Source organism: Cydia strobilella, chromosome 21, assembly GCF_947568885.1.
Source record: "Cydia strobilella chromosome 21, ilCydStro3.1, whole genome shotgun sequence".
NCBI classification, from domain to species: Eukaryota; Metazoa; Arthropoda; class Insecta; order Lepidoptera; family Tortricidae; genus Cydia; species Cydia strobilella.
This window is the reverse complement of record NC_086061.1, coordinates 1,224,560-1,232,843: the sequence shown is the minus strand read 5'-3', so window position 1 is coordinate 1,232,843 and position 8,284 is coordinate 1,224,560.

Here is an 8,284-nt window from a genome sequence, read left to right as displayed (position 1 = left end):
GACTGTAGGCCAAACCTAGCGCTATCTGGCGTTGACGGTTTCGTTTGTTATTTAACAATTTTAACGCATATCAGTGAAAGAACATGGGTCAAAATCATAAAAATAATTAATGCTAATAAAAAAAATCATTTATATATATTTAAATACATTCTATCGTATTTTTATAAATCTTCATTTTTAGTTTTAAAGTGTGTCGACAGATGGCAGTGAATTTACTGGGGTTACAAAATTTACTATGACAGTACCGCTCTAGTATAAGTTACTCTATGATTCTGAGAGATTTAAATATCATTTGTTAAAACTACCTATAGACATGTATAGTCAGTAATTTACAAATACAAATAGTTTATTTCCAGAAACATTTTTGTTAGCAAACATAATAACCACGAAAGAAAGTGGTGTGATCATAGAGAAACCCACAGGATAATAACAATTATAAGTGGAAACACCAGATTCCAATCTATTTTTAGGTCAAAGACGAGAAATTAAATGACTTGCGAAAAAGGATCCATTTGCAAATGTCGCGTGACCGCACAGAACCCTTTTTACACGAGTACTATTCACACTTCATTTTCTTATTTTAATCTAAATACATATATATTGAAAGGAATTCTTTTACAGAATGTAGTTTTGTTAGATATTAATTTACAAAGTTGCGAAATTGCGAAATTGCGAAAAGGAAGATTGTTTACGTACTAAATAACGTAGGTTCATAATATAACGGAAGCAACATAAAATTAAGTAACATAAAAAAACCGTGTTCAATTAGTGTAAAAATTATCAAAGCCTATGTTGATCTGAAACAAATTCTTTCTACATTCTGCGTTAAGTCAACTTCAATAAATGTGGAATTTCTATAAAAAGGGACCTTATTGTCGATGGCGCTTACGCCATTATAAACCATGCTCCGATATAAATACAATGCCGCGCGACGCTGTGTAGCGTAAGCCCCATCGACAATAAGGTCCCTTTTCACAGAAAATGCCCCAAATAACGTATTGTTTCTGAATAAGTTTAAAGCGACTATCGTTACTGAGAATACTTAAATCGGCTATATTTATGCCTAACAATACTTCGATACCCTAAATTCCTCAGGATAACAATGAAACCAATCGAAAGGAAATTTCACTCAAATAATAAACTTTCTGAATCGGTATAACCATTACGGGGTTTTGAGGAAACAAACGTCAAAAGAGAATATTAGAAGTTATAGTAGGTACCTACTCATAAATATTCTTCCTTTGCATAATATACCTATAACTAACAACAGTTTTAATCATAGATAGTTTACGTCTTTTGCAAAATGAGGCTAATTCGAACGTAGGTACACTAACATCAGAATGATGTCATTTAGATGCCAAGTGCAATAAACTTCTAAAAAGATGCCCGGCTATCAATATGACTCATTAGAGAGAGAGATTAATGTGCACATCAACAAGATAGAACAGGAAATAGATAACTATTAGTATCCTGTATTTACCAAGCTCAATTTGTTATTAAATATTAATTGGCTATGTATTGTCAAATCAATTTTGTATCAATATATTATCATTTTTGAAGTGTGAATAATTTGGATCTTATACCTTTAAACGAGCAATTATTGTATATATATTTATATCCTTCGGGGATCTCAGAAACAGCTCTAACGATTTCGATGAAATTTGCTGTTACGGGGGTTCTCGGGGGCGAAAAATCGAGCTAGGTCCTATCTCTGGGAAAACGCGCATTTTTGAGTTTTTGTTTTCCGAGCAAAGCTCGGTCTACCAGAACCCAGATATTAATTATTTAACCTCCAAAGCTATTGAGGTATCAAATTAAGGAACACATTGACCTTTAGATCTATAAATACAAACTTTATTAATTAAGTAAAAGTGTTGGATCTTAATTAAATCAGTGCTTGCGTATTCAGCGTCTGGGCTGGCCACTGCGAAGTCCTATCAAGTAATCGGAGATAAGTTCACGAATTTAATTTAGCGGAGATGAGATGAGTTGTTAACTTGGATGAAAATATATGGAAGTGAATCTCTACCGCAGCTGCTAGATGTACTGCAACACAACTCAAAATAACTAGCAATAATACTTTGAATTGTTTTATCACATAACCTATGGCCTAAATATATATATATATATATATATACTGTGCAAATGTCCGTAGCTCGAAACACACTTTTTTGTAGGATATACGCAAGTATAGCTGCGGTACATTTATACGCGATAATTAACCGAGCAAGAGCGAATGTCTCCGTTTCAGCTTGGGAAAAATGTTTTTATATATCTCTCTGTCTGGAGGTTCTCCTCTGCAGGTCCCATTTATCGAGATTCTCTTGAAGTTTGATAAGCAGGTTCGATGTGGTTGATTTTGAAAATGTATTAAAATTACTAAGTCATAAAGGGTCCACGAGATCTAACTCACAGTCACATAGTTCATTTAAAATAATTATAGTTCAGGTAAAAACGGGACCCTATTACCAAGACTTCACTGTCCGTCTGTCCGTCTGTCTGTCACCAGGCTCTCATGAACCATGACAGTTAGACAGTTGAAATTTTCACAGATGATGTATTTCTGTAGCCGCTATAACAACAAATACTAAAAGTACGGAACCCTCGGTGGGCGAGTCCGACTTGCACTTGTCCGGTACTCGGTACGGCACTCGAGTATAAATGCATGGTATACTCGAGTGTTTACGTCCAAAACGTACTGCCGTATGTTTCCACCTTAATTCTAGCTTATTTGCGAATTTTCTCAGGTACTAGTTTGACGTATTCGATTATGCAAAGGGTTGGCGTTGACGCGAAAAAGAAGCATTCAGAAATGTTTATTGAGACACCAATTCGACTTCAAATCGCATCGCCACCCAATTTATGAGAGCAAGCGAGATGAAATGATATCGATTTCAGTATTATTTTAGGTTTCTAAATAAGCTTTCCGAGCAGACGATCGCTTCTAGGTAATAAAATACAATCAATGTTGTAGATGTACAGGCAATTGGCTTTGATGTTAATAAAAATGCAATTTACCCTCGAACTTGACGCGGCATCGCGTAACTTAATAACAATTTGTGAAATAAAAATGAAATAGAAATATCTTGTTAGAAACTTCGCATCTTACTGTAAGATTTTTCGTGAAGATTATATTAGATTTGTTGATGAAATTTATTCATCGGCTAATAAAATAACTAGATCCGTAAAAGGCTAAAAGCTCATTTAAATAGACGGCGCGCGAAGTCGCATGCGATTTAAGTTATATTGCGGACTTTTGAGGTTACATCCAATTTACTGACAAAATACCGCAATTTAATGAAAATCGCATCGTCCAAATGAGCCATGATTGTGGTTAATGGTAAAAGCCAAAATAATCATATAATATAATACTCCACGGCTGACTTCGGCCACGGCGACTGCTGTCTACTACGTTGCTGTCGCTGGTGTTCTCGCTAGTGTCTGATGTAGCCGATTAATCATATACTTTCGTAATAAATAGGGTATTTGACTACTAGTCAAATCAGTTTCTTTTTCGAACTGTCAAAACGATTTGCTACTATGGAATTTATATGAAACACTAGCATGTGACGTCACGATCAAATTACCTACTCTTTATAGTTTTAGACGAGTTTTAAAATAGAATCTGTGTCTAAAAATAATTGCTGTCTACGTTTCTCTATTGATGTTCTCATGCTTTATTTCATGCATGGTGTAAAATAATAAGGTATTTGACTAGTACATTTTGATTTGTTTGTTTGATTAGTAGCTTAAATATGTGACTGCTACATAGTGAAAGGCAAAAGTAGTTGTTGGCATTCGGCACGTAGTGGTGTCGCCGATTTTTTTTGGCTTGGCACCGACTTCAAACATGTCAGTTGCTGACGCATATAAAAGGGATAATATTTTATTTTATCCTTTTTGAAGTAAAAGGGATAAGATTTTGTTTAATCCTTTTTGAAGTCGGTTTTCTTTAAAAAGAAAGGTTTTGTTCTATATCCAGTCCTATCTAATAAAGGAAATATGCCGAATGAAGAAAGTTTTCAAAAAAAAAATGTACCATTTACTTATTTTAGAAAAAAAATAACAACTCTTGGGTTATTTAGATTCAGAATCACGAGGACTATTGATTAAAACGAAGAAAAAAAGAGTCACCAGTTTTAAAACAAATTTTGAGTGTTAGTTTTGTGACGGTCCATACAAAATATATGTGAAAATGCGTCACATTTTTTTTTTGACACTTTTTTCCTTTTTAAATCGATATTTCTCGTGATTCTGAGTTGATGGTTAAAAAAAAAGAAATGGTACACATCCGTCAATATCTATGTACAGAGAACCTCTATTTTGCAACGAGCGAGCCCACGCCACGCCCACAAGGCTTCTATTAATACTTGATATTTGCTCTCGTACAATGGCGTATCAATTCTAATGAAGGTGCTTGTTAAATAAATGAGAAAAACAGACTAAACGTACAGTCATTGCTGAGAAAAGTAACTTTTTTTGATTATAAATGGCCAAGCTCAAAGTTACATAGTTATATTAAATATATTAATAACGGGTCACACGTGTTTTAAGTCGAAAACGCTCGACATGTTTCACTCCGTACCGAGGAGCGTCATCAGGAGCTTTCTACGACGGTGACGGACCGGCTCCTCCTGATGACGCTCCTCGGTACGGAGTGAAACATGTCGAACGTTTTCGACTTAAAACACGTGAGTGACCCGTTATTAATATATTTAATATGTCTATGTCTCACGAAAGTTTTCTTATTAAAGTTACATAGTTATCTGCAGATGATTATAGCATTTTATTATTTATTTGTATTATGTGTAGAAGAATTTAAAAATGGCGTTGAACACGAAGCTTGTTTGTATGTGCGGATTCGCGAAATCACGATAACCAGTTTATCACTACAATACAGGCATTATTAAGGTTTACAGCTGACCCGAGATATCATGGTCACAACGCGACAATAAAGATAGATGACGGACGACCCAGATGACATTATACTCTATGAACGTATCAAATTCAATCTTTTCTCAATAAGTATCAAGCTTCGCAATAACCAATAGGCCAAAAAACGAAACAAGAGCCTGATTAAAATTTAACAATTTGTTATTGTAATGTTCTGTATATACCACAGTAAATCATACGATGTAATGTATTTCCAACGGCTCGCCAACCTAAACATCATGCTACACGGCTGCTCTGCTCGCGGTCTGTCATCGACTGACTCCTAACTGTCAGTGACGTCACTATGACGTAAGCACTCGAGAAGCCGATACACTACAGTTATGGTTTTGAATTGGTTTTAATACGACCTTAAAGATCGCTCACACTGTACCAATCGCATGCGAAATTAAAGTCGTGTGTGAGATTTGCGCAAGTCACCAAGCCTATCGTAGGTCATATCAAAACCAGTTAAAAACCATTACAATTTTTTATATCTGAATCGGGCTAATTGTCAGAAAAAGGGAAAGTCATGAGCCACGATCCTCGGTATTGAGAAAAACGACGTGGGAGAGAGGATCTGGGACACGAGCGATTATGTATGCCCGGCGCGTTTCTTTCCTGCGTCAACACGTAACTGCCGGCATACAGTGTGGAAAAAATGTATCGGCCCTGGAGGGAAAGTGCCTTAAAACCTTAAGTTAGCTCATTCTACTTTAAGGAAACATTCTTTTATTTTTAAAAACCAACAAAACTGCATTCAAAGATTTTTTTAAATTCGCTTGTCTCGCCCGGAAATTGAACCGACTAAAAATTCCAAAAAATAAACACTCGCTATTCTATTCTACTAGTCGATACAGTTAATGTTTTTTTTTTTTTTTTTTTTTAATAAAATGTTAATGATAACATTTCTCAGAGAAACATTAGGTCTTACACTCGTCTGTCTTACAAAATATCCATAAAATCGAATATTTAGTACTCAAGAATATTTTTAGACTAGCGAAATTGAAAAAAAAAAAAAACAAAAATCTTTGAATGCAGTTTCGTTTCTTTTTAAAAATAAAAGAATGTTTCATATTAGTAAAATGAGCTAAGTTAAGGTTTAAAAGCACTTTCCCGTCAGGGCCCATTAATTTTTTTCCACCCTGTATATACAAATGTAGGTATAGTATAGTTGTATAATTTGTACTAATATTATAAATGTGAAAGTAACTCCAGAATAACTGACATACAGTTAAACGCTAAATCGATTTAAATGTAATTTGGTAGGGAGAGAGTTTGAGGCCCGAGGACGGACATTATAGGATTGGTTTTATCAATTATCATCATCGTCGTCACCCCACACAGAATATATGGATAACAATTCCACTCCCGTTCCAAAGAAGACGTGAAAAATCACATTACGTTTACAGTGGACCCAGCTATGTCCTTAAACTACGTCCAAAAGAAAGGTATGGGCACTGTGAATGTCATCTCGCTTTATATCTCGCATCCATTGTGCTGTGGTAGGGCACAGCACAGCGGATGTCATTCCAGATCTACAGCAGAGACCAATTGGGGAAGTACCTCCACCTTACAGAAAACCGCAGCCAAATAACACTAGACCCTACTCATAGTGTTGTGTTCCTGCCGGTGAGTAAGGTTGCCAGATCTCAACGAGGGTGCGGAGTGTTAGGGTCGGCAACGCGCATGTAACTCCTCTGGAGTTGAAGGCGTACATAGGCTACGGAGACTGCTTGACAACAGGCGGGCCGTATGCTTGTTTGCCACCGACGTAATATAAAAAAAAACAGTTACCGTTAGTAGGCTTATTCGATGTATATAAAACTTTTAAGTAGCTCAATTTACGATTTTACGACAGATATTAGAATTTTATTTTTACGCGTTCATTAGAATGCGGGAGTTACGCTATTATTTAGTTTATGGACGATAAAAATCGGATTTGTTACCAGACTAGCCGTTTTTATTTCATTCTTAATTAATACGTTTATATATAACCTAAGGTTTTAATGGTGCTTATTATAGTTAATAATATCTCTGAGAAAACATATAAAAACTCAAAAATGCGCGTTTTCCCAGATATAAGACCTAGCTAGATCGATTTTTCGCCCCCGAAAACCCCCATATAGTAAACTTAATCAAAATCGTTAGAACCGTTTCCGAGATTCCCGAAACTATAAACTTCGCACGGGTTCAATACTGATGTATTATATATACCTAAAAACCTTCCTCTTGAATCAGTATATCTATTAACCGCATTAAAATCCGTTGCGTAGTTTCAAAGATCTAAGCATACATAGGGACAGACATCCATCCAGACAGCAGGAAGCGACTTTATACTATGTACTGATAGTGATAGTGATATATATACATACGACTATCTATCCACAAGTAGTAAGGTCGCACACGAGGATGAAAACCAACAGCTGCCTACAATTAACATGGAAAGTCAAACAAAGTCGGCCGAGCATGCGCTAAGGTAATGCCAACACTTGACTCCTGAGCAAACAGAGAGACCGCGGCGCGGGTCCGAACCTTCGGGAGCACAGTTATTACGGTTGTGTTAAGTGGGAGTTACATTACAAAATTAATGTCGTGACAGTAGTTTTACCAACCGTTTCACGTGTAAAAACTGTAATAGTTGTCATATATTAAGGGGATCCCATGCCCCAATGACCTTCGATTTGAATCCCTTAGTTTTCTAATGTTTTTTGTAGCTTATCATATCAACAGCAATGGATTTAAGCAATATAGTATCCCATATTTACTTCAAAGTTCATTGTTTTCGAAATATTTGGCATCAAAGTTAAACAATTTTAGGCCAAAAACTGGTTTTCTGGCCATAACTTTTGTGTTAATTAGTTTAAAATTAAAACCTTAGACACATTTTTAGAGACGTCTAAGACGAACCCAAATATGTAGATTTCGTATAAGTAAGATCTTTCACAGCAATCGAGATACGAAAAAAGTGTTTTTTTAGATAATGTTTAAAACAATCATAAATAAATAAGTATTCATTTTTTTCACAATTCGATAGACAAAAATGGAGATAAAAGATTGAAGAACCGATAGCCGCTTGTCTTATAATTCTATATGTAGTGCAAAAGTAGGAGATACGATTCAAAACTTGTCAAAAATCGATGAAAACCTCAGGTAGCCCCTTAAAGAAAAAGTGACGAAGCCCTCCAGTGGTGAAGGCCGGATTCGAACCGGCGTCTTTAGCTATCGCGGCTAACGCCATGAACCCCTAGGCAACCTCGCCACGGCGGTACCTGTCCCAATTTCTCGACTATATGCCATCTTAGTAAGACTAGGCGTCTTTGACCAGCTCTAAGGGCTATTACAGTTTTTAATT